The following is a 23,700-nucleotide window of genomic DNA, read 5'->3' on the forward strand; positions in this document are numbered from 1 at the left end:
CTATAAAGTGTTGTCTGACACACTCAAAGTTTGACTAAAGCTGTGGTGCTGGCATAAAGTACTGGGTTCTATAGCATGTATAATTAGATAGGTAGGAGTTCTATTCTCACTACATTCAACTGTGTGTGCATGTGAGCTGTTGCTTTAAATTACAGAAAACATTTTACACCAGCATGTGGGGCACTGTTATAATCTCCTCAACAGACACTACTGACATCATCAGCTATCATTACAGTTTTGCATATGTGGTAATCCCACCAGTGCAGGCTCAGAGACTGGCCTGGAGCCCAGACAGAAGTCACCTCATCCTATACAATAAAGATTACAGTGACATGCCTTTAATCTATCCACATACATCATGTCATGGTTTGTAGGCCCTGTGTTATCTTGCTGTAAAAGACCTGTGGTCTCTCCAGCTGCTGCTTGTATCTGGTGAGATACATGTAAAAAAGAGCATTATACTCTATTAATTTTGTAATGAGGTTTGACCATAGTGCTGTCATACAATCCTAAGATCTCAATATGATGGTATGACTTATGATGTGTACAGCATAGGCTTTCAATAGCAGTGTGGACACTTGGGGATCAAAGTTCAGATTTCTATCTACATGTGTTCCCACTGCTTGCATCACTGGCTTTCTGCATAGCAGGCTTATTGTCAATGTTGTGACTAATGTGGAACTCCACTTTTTAGATGGACAACATTACAAGCACACATTTCTCCATTTTTGATGCATCATGTGCATTTGTCACCATTCAGTTGTGTGTGTTAGCACTTCCCATACTATGTTATTAACATTGGTGGACTCAATAATTGCACACAATATGCAAGGATCAGCAAACTTGGTAAGCCAAAGGCCACATACTTTAGCCTGGACTGTCACAAAATACAGTCCAAACAATGATGACAGCTCTACTGGTACAGGTTGATTCACCAACTTTCACATGATGTGTTCTGTTAGTAATACAATTGGTTACCCATCAACTGATGTAAGTTTTAATACCCAGCTTGGGGGTTTTCCAAATAATAACTGCATTTGCATTTGTATCAAAACCCTAGGCTAGATCACAACATGCAGTATGGACTGTCTTGCCTTCATCCAGGCCTATCACATGGAATCAATGGGCTGTGGCAATATCACAAATCACCTATGGCATGACTCAGCACATACACCTTCCTGATATGGTTAAATATACAGTTCAACACACCCTCCACAAGGCCTATGTTCTCATACAAGGATGTACATGAATATGCATTTACCTGAGTTGGGGGGGCAGCACCTGATGCATGCATGTACTAAGATATCTTGACTCTCCTCATCTGTGAGGTAGACCAATGTGTCATCATGGACTTCTTATACATGTACACGAGTAATATTACAGGTATGTGCAACAGACTTGTGTGAGTTGTTAATGCTACATCAGGTCCATTACATTTGACAGATGTCCTCAAAGAGGTCATCAAGGACATGCACAATGACCACAGTATCATCTTGTTCAACTTGAACAAGTCAAGGCATTTGACACACACCGACACTGAGGTACTCAATCAACATTGTCATATGTGTCCATAAACCACTATATCACCAAATGGCCAGACCAGTGTATGATGATATACCTGGCATCTCAATATGTTGAACTGTGTAACATGACATAAATCTCAGGTCCAGTGATCAGGTTGGTAAATCAGGAGTGTCTGTTAGGCCCTTTCCTGCCTAGTAGTTAAGTGATGGACATCAGAGATGACGTACACATGCTATGTCCAAACAGCTGCCTAAAGGACTATAGCTTGTGGGCAATCATTGACTCCAGCTGTGATATTAGTATAATACAGACAGTATCAACACATATCAAAAACTGCTGCCATAGCCATGACAACACCTGCACTGACAATAAACATGGAGGGAATTTTTGAATCAGACCACTCAAGTATAATGTGGACATAAGACCCTATAATCAGACCTGTGGCCTGGGGTAGAGTGTAAGTGATACATCAACCAGCATGTGGTCACAGTGCTGACTACGACCTTGAATGTAACACAAGTACTAGGTATGAGAAGGACATGCACATCAGGGGCCATAATGCCTTTATGGTCCCCCACCTTCATCAAACCAGTAACTGTGTACAATGCACCCTTCTTCATGTACCTCCCTACACATCTTCCAGTGACGTGTAACTAAAGTGTACCACCTATGTCACAGTGTGCTGTCACATAGCTTATTGGCCATATCTAGGTATTTTTTTCTGTGGCATATACATGACTGTCTGATGGTGCGGAATACCAATCAAGTCATTACACCAGATGCATGTGTGCTATCTGTTCTGCTTATGCACACACTACATGCATAGGTGTTTGATAACACTAATGGCATGTATCTCTTCTGTGACAGTGTGCATTGTGCCATATATATATATATATATATATATATATATATATATATATATATATATATATATATATATATACTTATAGGTTCATAGGTTCATAGGTTCATACTAGGCTATCTGCCCAAGGGCATTTATAAGCCTAGCCCATAGTTATGTGGCTTTCGCCACCCCTTTAGTTTGAATAAAACTATGCCTATTATTTTGCTGTGCCTCTGTCAAGTAGTGACACTGAAGTAATCCCTGGGGTATATCTGCGATCTCCCATCCATTGGTCAAGATTCCTCTTGAACAAGGCCAGCGAGGTGCTCTGCCTCACATGTACCGGGATTTTGTTCCACAGCATAGGGAGTCTCTGGGTGATGAATCTGTCCCTCCAGCACGTTCTATTAATAACCGTGTCAAGGTTTAAGTCTCCCACCCTTGTGGTTCTGAGGGATCTAGATTTTTTGAGGTGAAGCATATTCATCAAATCTGGGTTTGACATCGCCCTATATGTCAGGCACAGGTCACCTCTGAGCAAGCGGTATGAGACTGAATAGAGCTGGAGTTCTTTCAGTCGGGCAGCATAAGACTGATTTTTGAGACCCTTTATCCTTTTGGTGAGGAACTTTTGGGGCCTTTCCAGCTGCTGCAGGTGTCGGGTCAGATACATTCCGAATGGGGCATTGTACTCAATCATAGGTCTAATGAGTGATGAGTACAGGGGGACAATGACCTCCCTTGATCTAGATGTGAATCCCTTCATGATCAGGTGGGCAATGTAGAAGGTTTTCCTAACTACTTTAGCAACATGAGTGTCAAGCGAAGGCTACTGTCAACCTGGGTCCCCAGATCCCTGATGACTTCTTCTGTGCTCAGTGGATTGCCACCTATATGGTAGCTAGGGGTAACCTTGTTTTTCCCGAAGGGTATGACTATGCATTTCTTGGCGTTTAACTTTAGGCCATGGCTCTGGCACCAGTTATCCATTTCTGTGAGGCCCTTCTGAAGGATATCTGTGTCAGATGTGTTTTCGACTATGGCGCCAAGTTTGCAGTCATCTGCAAACTTTGTCAGCCATAACCCTCCTGTGTTTGCTTGTACTTCAGAAAAGTAGATGCCGAACAAGAGTGGACCCAGGACTGAGCCCTGTGGGACACCACTTGTGACAGGCTTTGAGTCTGACATGGCTCCAGCAACTCTATCTATCTCTCTCTCTCTTTATAGATATCTATCTATCTATCTATAAACATATATGTATATATATATATATATATATATATATATATATATATATATATATATATATATATATATATATATATATATATAAATACATATATATATATATATATATATATATATATATATATATATCTATCTATCTATAAACATATATGTATATATATATATATATATATCTATATATATATATATATATATATATATATATATATATTTATATATATATATATATATATATATATATATAAATATATATATATATATGTCATGCACACAAGGCAGTTTCCTGTATTGTCCATACTGTTTCATACAGGTATAGCAGTGTCCCTCCTTCCTAACACCTCCTGCAGTATTACAGTGACAGGACAGTGTGCATGGTTACCCGCATAGCGTGTGAATAGCTGTTCAGGTGTGTGTGTGTGTGTGTGTGTGTGTGTGTGTGTGTGTGTGTGTGTGTGTGTGTGTGTGTGTGTGTGTGTGTGCCGGCTCATCTCTTATCACTCCACATCACGTATGTTGTGATTAGTGGTGGTATTATTCTGATATTGTCCATGATTTGTGGTCAGTTCTTATAATCTTTTCCATGACCCTTTACCTGTGGTCACCATGCTGGAAACCTCTGGTGACAGTACACTCATATTCTGGCATATCAGTTTGCACAGCTTCACAAAATGCACCCTACCCCAATTGTATGTTAGATCCCTAATAGACGTCCTCTGCATTATTCATGTAAGGATGCTTATCTCACACACACATCCTCCTCATTGTTATGTCACCTTGTGTGACAGTCACAGACAACAAATTTTCATGGTATAATTTGTACTGTACCATAAAGATAAGTGCCTGGTGTTGCTGCTACTACCTTCTTCCATTGACATGCCCTCCTCTGCTGTACATGAGGGAGTTTCACTTGTCCTCTCTCCATGTATTCATTCCTATAATTCATCTGTGTGTCCCTATTCAGTACACACTCTTTCCCCAAGTGATCATTTTACATGGCAGGCACATGCCCTGTTACAGATCATTAACACACCTTCAGTACAGAATACCAGGAATGGGATATCACAACACTCTGCACTGTAAATACACTGTCCTGCACTGTGTTTAGACCATATACTTCACATTCATACCTTTCAACTGTCCAGAGGATGTCCAGATGTTTTCCTTATCAAATTGGTGGCTTTCTGCCATATCACTAGGATGATCTTTGTATTGACGTGACTCAGTATTACATACATTTGAGTTCATACCTCACAAGTCTCCTGATTTGTGCAGAATGTCCAGATTTTGTGTCATATTTGTGATTTTTTTCCTCATAACCCTTTTTTTTCTGACAAATCATTGCTATGTCATTGTGGAGTAACGTCAGAAACTGATGACTGACATTTGAATTTCAACTTCATGCTCTTCAGGCAGTTCATGCTAATGTACAACCATTTTATTCTATCAACTTTCTCAGTTTGAAAGTGCAATATTAAATATCTGTCCCTATTTTTGGCCTTTAGTCCCCCATTATATATGCCTTTATCAACGTATCTTGCTCAAAGGTGTTGACAGTTATGTTTCAGTTTCATTCTACCATGTCTATGTGACATCTATGGCAAATATGTCCCTATTTCTGGTTAAATGTCCCTTCGTTATGTGGGCCTTTGTGGAGATATGTTGCAGTAACAGATTGACAGCTATCTATCAAGACCTGGCCATCATTGTGGCATTCTGCTCAAATCACTGGACAGTAGATGTTCAGTTTTACAAGGAATTGATATCCACGCTCACTTACATAGTTTCCTGGCCAGCAACATTGTTGCCAGCCATAAGACCTAGCTTGGGCATGCTGCACCTCATTAATATGCATTGCATCCTATTACAAGCTGCACACTGTCTTTCTAACATGTAAATTCCATGTAGGCTCTGTGCAAAGCCTACACAGAGTTTATTGAATCCTGGAGAAAGTGCTTTTCAGAAATAAACCATGCAAAGTAATATTAACATTAATGTCTATTAGCAAAAATTTCATACATTACCTGTGGTTTTCAATTTAATTATGTAGCTTTTGCTTTCTGTTCCAGATGTACATCTGACAGAATCCAAGTTTTTCCATGTATCAGTGGATATTGTTAACTGATTAATGATACCATATTGTCCATCTTTATCAATATTTTCACAGTCAGGTTTTCCTCCCATTTTCATTCCAGAAACTTCCCAGAAAATCTGCATATTTGGGGGAGGATCATAGACCAAGCAGACTAGAGTCAAGTTAACCTTCTGAGTAATCATATCATTCGAGGGTCCAAAAATAAATACAGAAGGTTTCTTCACAGCTCTGTCTGGATAAAAGAAAAACTACATATAAGTAGATAAGCTAAAGATAACTAAAGAGAAATGCACGTATTTATTCAGTCAGTTGAAGCTCATGTTAGGCATAATTGCAACATGGTGCATGTCTGAATTCAATTAGTTAAAGTGCTGTGATGAAGAATAAACCTACCTCTACTTAATCAAGGTTCTTGTCAGGGCAAACTTGTTGAATTTATGCAGTTTTCCTAAACTTAGTATAGTTAAAAAAAAAAAAAAAAAAGTTGTGCCACAAGAGAAGTTTTGTTTGTATTTCCCTTTGCAAATTAACTCATCACAGAAGTCTTCATGAGTCTTTTCCCAGATAATGTTCAGTTCCAAAAAGCTACCTTCTACAGCCCCAAACTGAGAGGCAAGTATAAGTTGGTGGAGTACATCATTAAAACATGACAAGGTCCTTTGTAAGGTCCTCACTGTGTACTGTGTCCTGGCACCTGTAATGTTAAATGTTGTCTCCTTATATGAATAATTGCAGCTTGATGGATCTCACTTTGAAAACTGTGCTGTCAATGATAGATACGATTTTATGTCTCTCTGTTGTCGGAAGAGTGTTGTAGTTGATCCTATCTTAGCAATGGTTCCCTAGCAGGAGAGCAAGACTTGATGAAGAGTGCTTTAAAATGAACTGTGATTAAAAATCTGATAAATAAATAAAATAAGAAATCACATATTGAGACTCACTGTTAGATCTTTTCAAGCATTTTTATGGGGGGGGGGGGTGCTTTGCACGTCTGAATATGGGCTTTAACATTATATACTTTACAAAGTTAATTCAACCGGCTGTTAATGATGGGAGCATTGGTAAATAGATAGTCATTGCAATGAGGTGAAGGGATTATTTCATTAATATCTATTGATGCATTGTCAAATGTTTCTTGAATTGTAGAATGACATTTTCATGTAGTTTCATGCAAAGTGTAATTATATAAGTCATTTATACCATCATGTAATAGTATTTTTATGTATTTAAGTTTGATCTGGAACAGCCTAGTAATCAACTAAAATGTCAATTAGTTGTAAACCTGGTAATATAGAAACTGCAACTTTACTGTTACTGTGCAACATAAATTCCTTAAAGATGGTTTGAAGACTGAAATCCAAAATATTAGCAACTAATTTACATTACAAGTATTTTTCATGTTAATTTATCTAAATGATTGTGAGTGTTAATAAGACACCCTAACCCAAAGTGCAGAAATGGAAAATGGGGGGGTTTGGATTGATGGATTATCTTTTGTCCCACTGAATTAAAGTGATCCCTTCCATGGGTTTATGAATGAGAGTTTAATGTTATTAAAGAATCAGGAAGTTCACGTTACTCTGCAACCCAAATGGCTGTTTCTTCAGTTTATTTATTCATTTACTTATTTGTCTATTTATTTTATTTTTCGTATAGATTATCAGTCATTATTATTATTTATTGCTGCTATTTCTGGTTCTTTGCTTAATATTTGCCTGTTGCATAGTAACTTCAGGGTAGAGTATGTCGGGTTATAATTTGTCTTTACTGTCCTCAGAAGTATACAGATGGCACGTGTCACACTATACATTTTCATTATTTTAAGTATCCCATTTCTGTGTTCAAAATGGCAATTCCTCTTGCTTCTTTTTCCTTAACAATTATATGACTTTCAATCTACTGATAAGTAGTTTCAAAAGTGTCTTGATTTCCTTGTTTAATCCGTATGGTTTCATCATTTAACAAAATCACAATACTTATTTTAATAAGCCTGCGAGGTATCACTATCATTTATCTCAGCAATATTATCCATTTTTTAAAAAAATTATCATCAGCATTATTTGCATTATGCTCATGTATTCATGTATATTTTACTGCATTTTATAATTATTTTTCTTTTTAGGGTTAATCCCTTTTTTCCATTTCATTGACTCAATGAGGTTTCTGATCAGAACCAATTTTCATAGGTTCATAGATGTGTACTAGGCTAGCAGCCCTGAAGCCTTCACAAGCCTAGCCCATAAAAGTGCCCTGTCATCGTACTGCCTGATGTTAGCTCCCAGTATCTCTATGCATTAGAGCCACTGGAGGGATCCCTGCAGTGAACTGTTATCCATCCACTCATCAAGGTTTCTCTTGAAGAGGGGGAAGGAGGTGTTCAGCTTGACATAAATAGGAAGCTTGTTCCAGAGTATGGGCAGTCTCTGGGTGATGAACCTGTCCCTCCAGCATGTTGTGTTGATTGTGGTAATGAGCTTCAGATCTCTGGACCCTGTGGTGCGGATGGATTGGGATTTCTTTGGGTGTAGCATTTCTAGCAGGGCTGGGTCAGGCATGGCTTTGTATGTCAAGCAGAGATCACCTCTAAGCAGACGATAAGAGACAGAGAATAGCTGAAGTTTTTGAGTCTGCCCATGTAGGACATGTGTTTAAGGCCTAGGATCCTCTTCATAAGGTACTTCTGTGGCCTCTCCAGCTGTTGCAGTTGTCTGTTGAGGTACATGCCAAATGTGGCGTTATATTTGATGATTGATCTCATGAGAGTTGAGTAGAAAGAGATGATGACCTCTTTCTTCCTGGATGCAAAACCCTTGGTTAAGAGATGTGCCACATAGTAGGACTTTCTGACCACAGTGGCAATATAGTGGTCAAAGGAGAGGTTGCAGTCAACCTGGGTGCCCAGGTCTCTTATAACACCTTCAGTGTTCATTGGGATCCCATTGACGTGGTAATTAGTGGGAACTGAGTTTTTAACAATGGGAATGATCTCATTTTTTGGCATTAAGCTTAAGGCCATGGCTCCAGCACCAGTCATTGGTGTCAGTGAGGCCTTTCTGCAGGATGTCTATATAACTTGGGGGGTTGATAATGGCTCCCAGTTTGCAGTCGTCTCTAAACTTGATCAGCCAGAGTTACACCGTGCAATGGATTTATAATTTGAACCTCTGAGAAGTAGATGCCAAACAGGAGAGGACCTAGGACTGATCCCTGTGGGACTCCACTTAAGCTATTTACTACTTTATCATTTTCAGAAGCCAGTGTTGATTATTCGTACCAAATATCCTCTTCCCAAGATAGCAATAAATTCTGTTATAGGTTCATAGGTTCATAGGATCATACTAGGCTATCTGCCCTAGGGCAATTATAAGCCTAGCCAGAGTGTGTTTGGCTTTTGCCACCCATTTTAAATGAATTTTGCTATGCCCTCTTTTGAGGTTAGTATACTGTGCCTCTGTCTAACAGTGACACAGAAGTGATACCCGGGGTAAACCTACTATCTCCGATCCACTCATCAAGATTCGTCTTGAAGAGAGTCAATGAGGGACTCTGCCTAACCTGGACTGGGATTTTATTCCAGAGTGACGGGAGCCTCTGGGTTATGAATCTGTCCCTCCAGCATGTCCTATTTATTTCAGTGCTGAGGTTCAAGTCTCTCGAGCACATAGCTCAATGGAATTTGGATTTTCTGAGGTGCAGCATGTCCATTAATTCCGGGTTGGACATGGCTTTATACGTCAGACACAGATCGCCTCTGAGCAGGCAGTATGCCACTGAGTAGAGCCGGAGTTACTTTAACCAGGCAGCATATGGCATATGTTTGAGCCCTTTGATCCTCTTGGTGAAGTACTTTTGGGGTCTTTCCAGTTGCTGCAGGTGTCTGGTAAGGTACATCGCAAAAGGGGCATTGTACTCAATTATGGGCCTGATGAGGGATGAGTAAAGAGGCACGATGACCTCCCCTGATCTAGATGTGAATCCCTTCATGATTAGGTGGGCTATATAAAATGTTTTTCTAACCACTTTGGCCACGTGGTTGTCAAATGAGAGATTGCTATCAACTTGGGTCCCCAAGTCCCTAATTACTTTTTCCGTACCTATGTGGTAATTTGTGGGCACTTTGTTTTTGCCAAAGGGAATGACTATACACTTTTTGGCATTTAGCTTGAGGCCATGGCTCTGGCACCAATTGTCTGTTTCTATGAGGCCCTTTTGTAGGATGCTTGTATCGGCTGAAGAGTCGATTATGGCAGCCAGTTTGCAGTCATCTGCGAACTTGGTCAGCCACTGTCCTTCTGTGTTAGCCTGTACCTCCAAGAAATATATACCGAACAAGAGAGGTCCCAGGACTGAACCTTATGGGATGCCACTTGTAACTGGTTTGGAGTCTGACATGGCTGCAGCAATTCTAACCATGTGGTTTCTATCCTTGAGCCAGTTTGCAACCCATCTAGTGACATAGGGGTTTATATTTAAGCTGGTGAGCTTATCTATAATGCCCGAGTGGGGTATTGTATCGAAGGCTTTTGCAAGGTCCAGGTAGGCTGTGTGGACCACCTTCCCCTCGTCAATGGCCTTGGTGACTGTTTCAATGAAATCGACCAGGTTTAAGAGGCAGGATCTGCCCTTAACAAAGCCAAACTGGATAAGATCCAGTGTCTGTAGGTCCCCGATATCTTTATTTATGAGGTCCATGATGATATTTTCCATAGCTTTGCAGACCAAGCTAGTCAAGCTTATGGGGCGATAGTTTCCAGGATCCGTTGAGGCACCACCTTTGTGGAGCGGGACCACTGTTGCTGTACGCTACTCTTTGGGTACATATCCTGTAGTAAGGCTGAGATTGAACAGTAGTTTTATGTTTGGGTTTAGTTCTTCTTGGAGTTCATGTAGGACGCAGCCCGGGACACTGTCTGGTCCCATTGATGCTGTGTTTTTTGCTTTGGAGAGGGCGGCTCTTACCTGAGCATCTGAAATGTCAGGGGGCAGCACTCTGCTGAGATAGATATTTTCCCTTCTGGTGGGGAACGGGGTGAGATGTTTGCGCTGAATCTGTCAGTTAGGATGTTGGCAATGTCTGTGGGTTCAGTGTATTTTTTGTCATTTTGGACTAATTCTGAGCATATCTGGGAATTCCCACCCAGGTTCCTAACATAACTAAAGAAAGCCTTGTGATTATCCTTAGTGTCCTGTGCAATTTTTCTCTCGAAGCTGGCCTTAGACGATTTTATGAGTGCCTGTAGTTTTTTGCTAATACTGATCAGAGATGCCTTCCCTTTTTGGGATTTTGCTCTATCATGTAGTAGCTTCCTCCTTCTATTATATAGTTTGTTTATGGCTGGGGTCCACCAGAGAGGACGCCTAACTTTGGAGGGTTGGGTCTTGGTTTTATTTGGGATTGCATGATCCATGCATTCCTGAAGGTGTTCATAGAATGTATTTATAAAGGATTCTGCGGTCTGGGCCGTATTTTCCACAGGCCCGGGGGCTTTGAAGGATTCCACCTCAGTTTTGAGGAGTGTGAAATTTGCTTTAGAGAAGTTTTTCACTGTGGTTTTCTGGGCAGGGGCTGGGGTCGGGATGTGAATATCTAGTGAGCTTTATTTATGGTCTGATCTTACCAGTGAGGGATACACTTCTGGTCTGGAGCATAGAGTCCCCATGTTGGTGATGATCAGGTCCAGTATGTTTTCCCCTCTTATGGGAATGGCAACAAGTTGTTCCATAGCATTTGAGTTTATAAATTCTAGGAACCTTTGGGCTAGGGTGTTGGAGCTAGAGTAATGCTCCCAGTCTATGTTAGGGTAGTTGAAGTCACCCAATATAATGGTGTTTGGAGAGACCTTCATATTTTCCAGTGTTTTCAGGAAGGCGGAGTGGGGTTCCTGGGTTTGGGAGGGTGGTCTGTAGCAGGCTATAAACTGGAAGGCAGTTTTACCCACTATTAGTTGCACATGGATAGTCTCTGATGCTTCGTGCTGTGCCACTATCCTGGAGGTGTGGGTGTCTTTGATGAATATTGATATTCTCCCTCCTTTTGTGGTTCGGTTCATGTTTTGGGGCTGAAAAACATGGTATGAGGTATAACTTGGTAGTGCTGGGGTGCTTTCGGGAGCCTTGAACCAGGTTTCTGTTACTGCACAGATATCGATGTTCTCCATGCTAAGGAGAGTTTCGAGTGCGTGCATCTTGATGTTTAGACTTCTGGCGTTGAGTAGCATTACTCTTAGTTTCTTATCCCTTGTGATACCTATGGAGGTGGGTTTGTCTTTTGAGCCTTGCCTAAAAAAGGCACTATGGGGGTGGCAAGAGCTTTTGCCAATATCCGAAAGCCCAGGGGTGACAGGTGCAAGCCGTCCCTAGCGAAGCATCATGGCTTGTCGAGCATGTCATCCCAGGCAGGCAGGCATTGGATACCCTTTGAATGACACCAATACTTAAGCCAATTGTTGAAATTGATCATCTTGTCTTCATATTGTGGCATCATTCTTGGTGAGGGTAAGATGCTACTCAAGGTCAGCGTCATACCGGCCTGGGCTACATGCTCAGAGAGCTCCTCTATGTCTATTTTCATGTAGTCCAGGGAGGTACATCTCAGGTCATTCACACCAGCATGGACAATGACTGAGTTATATTTGTACTTGCCTTGGAGTGACCTGAGTGCTTGTGTTATGTGTCGGATCCTAGCGCCCGACAGGCAGCTCACCGTGACCTTCTCCTTGTTCAGCCTGGTGAGTGGGACGTCAGTGTGCCTGACGATAGAATCACCTATTACAAGTGTATCAGGTGTGTTGTTTAGCCTTAAGGGCTGTGACTGTTATGCACACTGGCTTTGTGAGCTATGTGTTGCACGTGTTTAGTTTTGGGGTAGCGGTTGCTTGAGTGTCTGCTTTGGAGGTCTCTGCTGCTTAGGCATATTTTTATTTAGAGCCTCCAAGTATGTTTTTGTGTGTTTATGTGTTTGGTTTGCTGTCGTGGTAGGTCTATGTGAGACTGGAATTGTAGTGAGTGTGGTTTCCTTCTCCTCCTGACTGGTTACGCCAGTACTGAGTTGAGAGAGCTTAGCCTCCAGTTTGGCTATATGGTTGCATCTCTCACATGTGTTGGAATTTGTTGTGAGGAGGAGAGAGTTGTCTGTGTACATGAGGCAGTTGTAACATTGCCTCAAGATTCCCAGATTTACCAGCTGGACCGGAGAGGAGATTGACAACTGACTTTTGGACATGCTAGAATAGTATTAGGAATTCCGCCAATGGGGAACAAAGTACTTATGGGGAGTTTGTGAGGGTGTAGTGCTTTTAATTTTTTAGTACTGACGTATATAATTGCTTTAGTGAGCAAGTGTCAGGCTTTAGAGTGGGAATAGAGTGTTTATTATGATAACTAGATCAGTTCTAAGGGAAAAATTGAAGAGCAGACTTTGTGGAGCCGAGAATGGTTTAAACCCAATTAAGTGGCGCTGCCCGATGCTGCGCTATGCACAAAATCGTGCAAAGCCGCGCTAAAGCAGGTTTTATACAGGAGGACTTGAAAGAGCTAGAAATTGGCCCAAAATGGCCAATAGACTACCAGATTCTTGTGCTGGGAACACTCCTCCAGGGATAGATAGGCTGCTCCAAGCTCCCCACTGCCACTGGTGAACAAAGAACCTCCCTTTATCCAAGAAAGGAAATGGGCAACACAGGAACTTTCCAAAAGTCCAGAATACAGCAAAGCCTGTATTTGGATACTCTAGGTCAGGAAAGAGGTTTCTGACAGCTAAACCTTTACTGCAAGAATAGTTAAACTGGTAAGTAGTACTGCCACTTTCTAAAATAGAGAACATTAGATGATGAGTTTAAATTCTTTATGCAGACACAACAGCTACATTCTGTAAGCAAGTCTTCACAAACATATGAATTAAGCAAGTACATATTAATTTGTTGCAGCATTTATCTAATGCCATGTAAAACTCAGTTAGTACAATAATGAGGTTTATAAATTGATACAGCCTGTAAATAAGAACAGAACAATAGATTTGTAGCAAACTATTTTATAACCAAAATCCTTAAAATGTAACGTTATCAATAGTACTCACATATTACTTAGTATTTTAATAATTTACTATCTTTGTTATCCTACAAGTAGCTAAGAAGTACAGTATTTCACAAACTGGGCTCGCATTCCCAAGTTATTTTACAATAATTGCAAAATATTATCTTAATATATAATGCTTGTTGACTCTAGAAGCTACATCCATCAGAATATCATTGTCCACAGTGTGAAACAGCTTGCCTAAAACATCAAGAAAGTATTAACATCAACTATATAAAATATATTCATGGACCTGAAATTGTTAGTTTCCTAGGTCAAACAAGATGCATTTACTAAGTCTTGTTTAATACTTTATGAAACAATTCCTAACTTGTATGACACAGCTCTAGTCTCCACCACTTGTGGCCTCTTCCCTTGTCAAATCAGACCACTAGTCAGTCACATGTACAGCAAGACTGAAGCCTGAAACATCCTCAAGTACCCCAGTGTTCACAGTTTATGTGAAGTCCAATTAATTAAAACTGAATGATGACTTGTCTAAATCTGAAACCCCCCACTACTTCAATTACCATATACGTTGCGCAGAATGCTTGACTGCCAAAATCTATGCATGACTACAGAGCTGCTTAGATGCATCTGTCACTCTCAGAAATAAATACAATGCCAAATTCAATAAAAAAACTTCCCAATAGAAAATGAATATGAACAGAATTTATAAAAAAGAAAATAAAAAAAAAAATCATTGCACACAAATATACATCATAAAAAAATACTCTTTACTAAACCTAACAAGAAACTCCGAATGCTGATCAAATCAACCAAAGCTAGATATGAGGTAACAATAGCCACCCAGGTGAAAAATACCCACAAAGCCTTATTTCCCTAGGTTAAAAACCTCAGGAAAAAATAGCACTGCAAAGATCTAACAGTACATGATACCAATTACTCAAACTGTGAATACATAACCATTATACTAGCAGATACATTTAGCTCAAATTTCACCTCTCTCTCCCACCAAACATTCCCATATCACATATTGGCATCTATGCCCCACCAAATCTCCCAAGAACATGTCTCCAAGGTTCTATCCAAGGACAGGAACACTGCTTTTTTGGAGTCAGATAACATAGGTCTCTGTTCAGTCATCAAATTATAAATCCATCAAACCTGTGTTCATCAAACTTAAAACATCAAACTTTCACTTTAAGAAACATTCAATCATCGAATATTTTACCCAGAGAAAAGAGACAGTGGAGCAGCAGGAATACTGAAACACACATCACAGTATATTGTGCACCCAACACCACTTCTACTTGTATATACCAAATCTGAGATTGATCTACAGTGGAGAAATGAGCAAATTTCCTAATGCTGGCCAACCAACTCCATTCTGTGGATAGAATATTCAATGATTGCACATCATTGAAGTGAACGTGCAATGTTTTAAGTTCGATGAACAGAGGTTTGATGGATTTCTCATTTGATGACCGAATAGAGACCCAGATAACATAACAAGATTCCTACTGGCTGGCCTGAAACAGGAAATGTCAAACTCCCCTCCAGAAATTATTCAGTATTAGCCTCCAAACAGGCTATGCATCAGATGAATGGATCACAACAGCAGTCACACTACCCTCACACAGAAGATGGGGTATTAACTGACCCAGGAAATTATAGACCCATAAATCTGAAGGCCCTCAACTCTAAGGCTATGGAAAAGATCATTATGGAATTAAAACAAGTATATAGCCAGCATACAAACCCATACTCCAAGCCATTTCATTCTTGCCAAAGGTAGATCCTGTATATTTAACCTGATACACTTCCTTGAGAAGGTTGCTCAAGCACTGGATGAGGGAAAGTTTGTACATATTTTATATCTAGATCTTTGTAAGGCACTGAATATTATTTCACACTCTGGTACTGTTAATAAACTATCACAGCTAAGTGTCAAGTAATTATGTAACTCAAAGGAAAGGAAATTACATCATAAATATAACCCAGGACATTAGGTTGGGTAGCTCCATCTCCTCCAAAATACCTGTCACCAGTGATGTACCTCAGGGGTCTGTCCTGGGTCAACTCCTCTTGGCAATTACATTTGGTGGTTAAAGTCAATCAGGGTTTATACCTGAACACGTTTGTTGATTGACTGTAAACTAGGTGCCATTATTAAGTCTCCAGAGAAAACCAAGATCATCCAGGCAGACCTTTCTCAGATAAACAGAAGGTATCAAAACCATGGATTGAAACTAAAGCCCCAAAATGTGTAATAGTATTCTTTGTTAAGCAAAATGTCCTCTGCAAGTATCACACTGATCATGCTCTCCTGTAAACTAATGCAGTAGACAGGGACCCGGGAACCTATGTAGAAAGGGAACTGCCAATTGATCACCATGGATGCACTATTGTAAAAAATGAGATTTTCATTGTGCAGCTTATTAGTTAGTACATGGAGTCCAGGTACAAAGATGTGATCATGCCACTGTCTTTGGCACTTGTTGGGTCAGTAATTGAGTAATGTCCCCTTTGGCATGCACCTTTCCAAATACTTAACATGACTTGAATGCTCACAGCATTTTCTGACCAAGAAAATTAAGGGCCTAAATCATAAGAACTACATTTAGCATCTCAAAGCCTTGTCATATTCTTGGTAAACTACAGGCTTCTGAGGGGTGGCCACTGCCTCACATACACAACCTTAACAGATCCTATCCCCTCAGATCTACTATACATCCACAACTCCAAAGGGGCATAAGCACTCATTCAAGAGCTCTTAATATCTTCCTCAAAATAAGTAGAACAAGTTGGAGGGACAGATAATGTATCACAGAATAGATACTGTATCACAGAGAACTCCTCTTCTTTGAAATCATCTTCCTCTCCACATAAAACAAAGTACTTGTCTTAATCTATTCAAACATAAGCTGGACAAATGGATGGGAAACCACAAATTCATTCATGGAGCAGCAGCCTTGTCCCATTGTTAAAGGAAGTTCTTGTCAACTCAACCTGGCAGATTTCTTCAAGCGGGTTACCATGGCTATTGATGAGGGGAACATGGTGCATACCAACTACCTTGACCTTGCCAAGGTGTTCAGTACAACAACCAACTCAGGTATTATTGATAAACTCTCAGAACTAAGCATAACTCCCTTCATAACACACTGGATTGCTTGCTGGCACACAGATAGTACCTAAGAAGTCAGGATCAATGGGAAGCCCCCCCCCCCCAACCAGGAGACTTGTCACCAGCTGAGTTCCCCAGGACTCCATGTTGTGTTCTGTCCTGTTTGGCATATACTTGTCAGCAGTCAAAGCTAATATCAGAGGCCTCTGACTCAACTATTTCATAGATGACTACAAACTGGGAGCTATCATAGATCACTCCATTTACACCGGCATCCTACAAGAAGGTCTACAACAAAACAAACTGGTGGCAAAGCCACAGGTTAAACGCAATGTGAAGAAATGCATTATAGTTCCATTGGGAAATTGCTCGTCAAAGCAAATTAATCCATTGATAAAAGACCCTTAAGTGTTTACCTGATAGTGATCTGGTAACATATCTAGACAGTAATCTGGTCTCTGACCAGCATATAGCCAAGATAGTAAGAAAATCATTCATTCTCTCCTATCTCATAAGTAAGAATATGGCATCTAGGTCCAGGAAAGTTGTAATACAACTCTACTCAACCCTTATAAGATCCATCATTGAGTACAATGCAGCCTTTATCATGTACGTAACCAGACACTTGCAACAGCTGGAATGTCCTACCCTCAAAGGTTTCTCACCAGAGGAACCCAGAGTTTGAATACTCTGTCATACATATATTGCCTTAAGGCCCTACCTCAGTATGCAGTCTCCTACAGGTTACTGTAAGGTGATCTATGAGTGGTATATAAGGCAGTCTCAGATCCATCTCTGATGGATCTCTTGCACATCCACAAAACATGCAGCATCAGAAACACTACAGCCAAGTACCTGAACATTGCCTGCAACATAAATAGAAAATGATAGAGAGACCAATATGTGTCTCAAAAGATCATTGCACTATGGAAAAAGCTCCCCATCCATGTGAAGTAGAGTTCATCCCTGACACTTTTCAAACAAAACCTTAATCATTGAATGGGAAATCACAAATTCACCCCTGGCCTGGCCTCCATATCTGTGATGGACAGAGGTTGACAGTAAGCAAATTAATCAACTAACATAACCCTCCATAACTGTTAGCTATCTCCCCCTAGCTGGCATACCCCAACAAATAAGTGTGTGTGTGTGTGTGTGTGTGTGTGTGTGTGTGTGTGTGTGTGTGTGTGTGTGTGTGTGTGTGTGTGTGTGTGTGTGTGTGTGTGTGTGTGTGTGTGTGTGTGTGTGTGTGTGTGTGTGTGTGTGTGTGTGTGTGTGTGTGTGTGCATGTATATATATATATATATATATATATATATATATATATATATATATATATATATATATAATCATCATCCTCTTTCGGCTGTTCCCATTAGGGGTCGCCACAGTGGATCATCTGTTTCTATTTCTTCCTGTCCTCTGCATCATGCTCTTTCCCACCAACCGCCTGCATGTCCTCTCTCACCACATCCATAAACCTTATCTTAGGCCTTCCTCTTTTCCTCTTACCTGGCAGCTCCATCCTTAGCATCCTTTTCCCAATTACCCAGCATCCCTCCTCAGCACATGTCCAAACCAACACAATCTCGCCTCTCTTGCTTTGTCTCCAAACTGTCCAGCCTGAGCTGACCCTCTAATATACTGATTCCTAATCCTGTCCATCCTAGTCACACCCAGTGCAAATCTTAACATCTTTAACTCTGCCATATCCAGCTCTGACTCCTGCCTTTTCATCAGTGCTACCGTCTCCAACCCATATAACATAGCTGGTCTCACTACCCTCTTGTAGACCTTCCCTTTCACTCTTATTGGTACCCGTCTGTCACAAATCACTCCTGACACTCTTCTCCACCCATTCCACCCTGTCTGTACTCTCTTCTTCACCTCTCTCCACACTCACCATTACTCTGAACTGTTGATCCCAAGTACCTTTACCAACTCTACTCCCTGCATCCTCACCATTCCTCTACCCTCCCTCTCAGTTATACACATCTATTCTGTTTTAGGCCTGCTGACCTTCATTCCTCTTCTCTCTAAAGCATATCTCCATCTCTCCAGGGTCTCCTCAACCTGGTCCCTACTCTCACTACATATCACAATGTCATCTGCAAACATCATAGTCCACAGGGCCTCCTGTCTAATCTCATCTGTCAACCTGTCCATCACCACTGCAAATAAGAAAAGGCTCACAGCTGATCCTTGATGTAATCCCACATCCACCTTAAACGTATCTGTCACTCCCATTGCAGTCCTCACCAATGTCACACTACCCTTGTACATATCCTGTACCACTCTTACATACTTCTCTGCCACTCCCGACTTCCTCATACAATACCACAACTCCTCTCTAGGCACCCTGTCATATGCTTTCTCTAAGTCCACAAAGACACAATGCAACTCCTTCTGACCTTCTCTGTATTTCTCCAGCAACACTCTCAGAGCAAATATTGCATCTGTAGTGCTCCTTCCTGGCATGAAACCATACTGCTGATCACTAATCATCACCTCCCTTCTTAACCTAGCTTCCACTACTCTTTCCCATAACTTCAAGCTGTAACTGATCAATTTTATCCCTCTTTAGTTACTGCAGCTCTGCACATCACCCTTATTCTTAAAGATAGGTACCAAAACACTTTTTCTCCACTCTTCAGGCATCCTCTGACTTTCCAAAATTTCATTAAACAATCTGGTTAGAAATTCCACTGCCATTTCTCCTAAGCACCTCCATGCTTCCACTGGTATGTCATCTGGGCCAACAGCCTTTCCATTCTTCATCCTCTTCATAACTGCCCTTACTTCCTCCTTGCTAATCTGCTTCACTTCCTGATTTACTATTCCCACATCATCCAACCTTCTCTCTCTCTCATTCTGTTCATTCATCAGCCCTTCAAAGTACTCTTCCCATCTACTCAACACACTCTCCTCACTTGTGAGTACATTTCCCTCACTGTTCTTTATCACCCTTCCCTGCTGCACATCTTTCCCAGCTCTGTCCCTCTGTCTAGCCAATCGGTACAGGTCCTTTTCTCCCTCTTTAGTGTCCAATCTCTCATACAACTCTCTATATGCCTTATCCTTAGCCTTCGCCACCTCTCTCTTTGCCATGCGCCTCATCTCCTTATACTCATGTCTACTTTCTTCATCTCTTTGACAATCCCACTTCTTCTTCACCAGCCTCTTCCTCTGTATACTCTCCTGTACTTCCTCATTCCACCACCATGTCTCCTTGTCCTCCTTCCTCTGTCCAGATGTCACACCAAGCACCTTCCTAGCAGTCTCCCTTACTAGCTCTGCTGTAGTTACCCAGCTATTCGGTAACTCTTCATTGCCTCCTATGTATATATAAAAAAACTATTATTTCACAAACACAGGCTGTGTACCAGGACTGTTTAACCCACCCTGTCATTGCATGTATTAAGTGACCTGTATACCTAATATTCTATCAGCTTTTTTCCCTGTGTTTAGCCTATGGCTCCCCATGCATCACAATTGTGCTAGTGTTATCCACCTTTCCCACTTTGCTTCTAGTTTCTGGTTTCCCTGCCCACACTTGCTTTCTTGGTCCCTCTCCTGTACTTTTGTTGTGAAGAAGCATCTGTCCTACTGAACTATTTATATTTATGTAGCTCTTTTAATTCAGCCTAAAATTTTTACTGCCCTGCTGCTCCCTAGATTTCTCTCCACTTTGCCCCCCATAGCCTATTCCTTTCTAGTAAAGCACTCCTGCATTTCTATCCCTCACAATATTTTCTGCACCCTTACATCACTGTCACACTTCCCTAACAACCTCCTGTAACACTACACTCTAATTTTACTTACCTGTCTCAATGATTGTTTTTAGAGCAATTTCTGCTCGTCCTTGGCCAGCCCACTCCATTTGCCCTCACTCTGTTCTGGTTCACTCTGCTCCCCTACCCTACCCCCATTCACAACCATACTTGCCTCAATTACATTTATTCTCTCCTTAGCTATTCACCCTTGCTCCACCATCCAATAGCAAGTAACCACCCTCCTAGGCTACCATCCAATACTAGTCAACACCCTTACCACACCATTAGCCAATAATAAAACAATCACCCAATTTACACACCTTCAAAACTAATTGGTATCCTCATATTACTTTACCTACATCTCCTATCCATACTATCTACTAATACATCTAAACCATAAATAACAAACAGCTTCCTACACTTCTTCACTTTTCTGCTATGTTACCTATTCATACACCTATCTTTCTACTCTGCCCCTTGCCTTTCAATATGTCTCCTATCTCAACTAACATCCTTAAATACAACTTCTGCACCCCAAAACCCACATCTACAACTGTCATACAATCTTAACCCCCCCTGCTACTTTAATATATCATCTAATATGTACACACTCAGTACACTTCTACTTACCAAAGTAAAACTACTTTCTCTCCATAAACTTACTCACAACCATATTTCCATCTCCTGTCACTTAAAAAGAAACATCCAACCACTTAGCTACCTGCTCAAGCAAGCTAACATATTCCTATGTGGAGATATCCATCCTAACCCAGGACCTATTCATTTGAATTCCAACCTCCCCAAGTCAAATAAATCGCTAAATCTCACAGCAATCAATCTTCAAATTATCAGAAACAAAATACCAGAGTTCCATGCCTGGATGTCCCTGAATAAACCAGACATATTAGCTGCAACTGAAACTTTGTTGAAACCTACAGAACAGATTGAGACTCCACCCCTGGGGTATGCCTATCTACTGGTTGATAGACCCCATAAAAAAGGAGAAGACAATGCTATAATCTTTCCCCAACACTTTCACCATTGTCCAATACTCCAAGCCTATTCCTTAATTCTCTACTGCTGAAACACTTATAACACTTCTCAAACAGAACAATTCTAAGTAAATCTGTATCATAGCGATATACATCCCTCCAGGTAACAATATTCCCCTTCTAGAAGATATTCTTGCCTGGATATCAAATAATATAAATAACTAGACAATTATCCTAGGTGACATAATCATAAACTGACTAGATTTCTTAGAGCACTCTCCATCACCCAGTATCATCCTCTTCAACTTTACACAGCTAATAACAGATACAAGCAGACCCAACAAAAATGAAGACAGTGTCTCAGTTGTAGACTGGAGACTATTCTCTGACCCTAACAAAATTGCAACAGTAGGAACACTTTCTTGCAGCATAAATGACTACCTTCCAGCATATATAATTCATAAAACCAGCTTAATACCTTCCCAACACCAATACAAACTAGACATCTATGTAATTTTAACCCTATAACTCTCAATGAAACACTTATAAACATCAGTTGGAATATTCTAAAAGTTCTGCCACTTGACGAGGCTGTTGAGTTCATCTCCACATTCCTAACTACCCTAAACAAAATAGCCCCTTTTAGACAAAAAATAGTTAAAATTAAGCATGCCATATGTCTGACTAAACCTACCAAGCAAATCATGACTGCCAAGGACAAAATATGGAAAAAATGTCAAAAGCATAAGAATCTGACTGATTTAGACAGCTCCATATCTAAACCTTCAAAAACATTACAAACAAAATCCAAAGAATTTTGGAACTCCATATCATCTCTAATTAACCCTGGTACCAAAACAACTCATGCCCATTCCCTGAGAAAACTGCCAGTGAAACAGACACTCTCTTCAATTCACATTTCATCAACACAATAGCTAAACTCACCAATACCTTTCCCTAAACATAGGCTAACACTAACTGTCATCCACTATCACCTCCCTCCCAGGATACAACCCCCAACCCATCCGTCTTTTCTTTCTTCCCCATTCCCATGGCTAACATAACTAAACTTCTCCTTCAACTGAAACCTGGCTCCTGCACCCCTGATAGATTACCTCATGAATACCTCCAAATGTCAGCTAGATCCATTGTCTATTCCATCAGCATAATTCTCAGTAGATCCCTCTAAGAGTCTTATATTCCCACTATATAGAAAAAAAACATACATTCTTCCACTCCATAAGGGTTGTAATAACACAGATATCTCTAATTTCAAACTCATTACCATTCTCTCCACTCTCTCTAAAGTCCTGGAAAAAACTGTATTCACTATCAACTTCTAAACTATCTGCTACTAAACCAACTCCTCTCTCTAACTCAACATGGGTTTAGGCCTGGCCACAGTACTACTAGTGCCCTTATTTCCTTTATAGACACAGTCAGTCAAGCTAGAAATGCATATTACATCTTATCTTCTCACTTTCTTGACCTTCCAAAAGCCTTTAATACAGTTTCCCACCCCCCAACTCATCAGTAAACTCTCCACCCTAGGTATCTCCCCGTCAATTATAAACTGATTCACTAACTATGTAGACAACAATCTATTAGATGGCTCAACTCTTTCTCTCCATTTCTTGAGCCTTCTACAGGTGTCACCCAAGACTCCATCTTGGGACCCCTTTTCTTCAGTACTTTTATAAATGACTTCCATACCGACCTTAAAAATGGAACTTTGTACAATATGCAGATGATTCAACCATTATTTGCTCTGCTAAATCAACAGCAGAATTCTGCAGATAAGCCAGAATGCTTTTACCACCACCAAAATTTGCATGGCTGATACTCATCTAGCTCTAAACCCAAACAAAACAAAATTAATTTTATTTACTCCTAAGAAAAACCTCCCTATTAACAAAACAGATTTCACCATTCATTCTCAAAACAACATTACTATAGAGGTTGTCTCCCACACTAAATTACTATGAGTTATTCTCAATGAAAACCTGACATTTGGCATTCACATCCAGAATATAAAAAAACAAACTATAAACTAGGCACCCTCTACC

The sequence above is a fragment of the Protopterus annectens genome, chromosome 8.part0, assembly GCF_019279795.1.
Source record: "Protopterus annectens isolate FY-2018-M chromosome 8.part0, PAN1.0, whole genome shotgun sequence".
NCBI classification, from domain to species: domain Eukaryota; kingdom Metazoa; phylum Chordata; order Ceratodontiformes; family Protopteridae; genus Protopterus; species Protopterus annectens.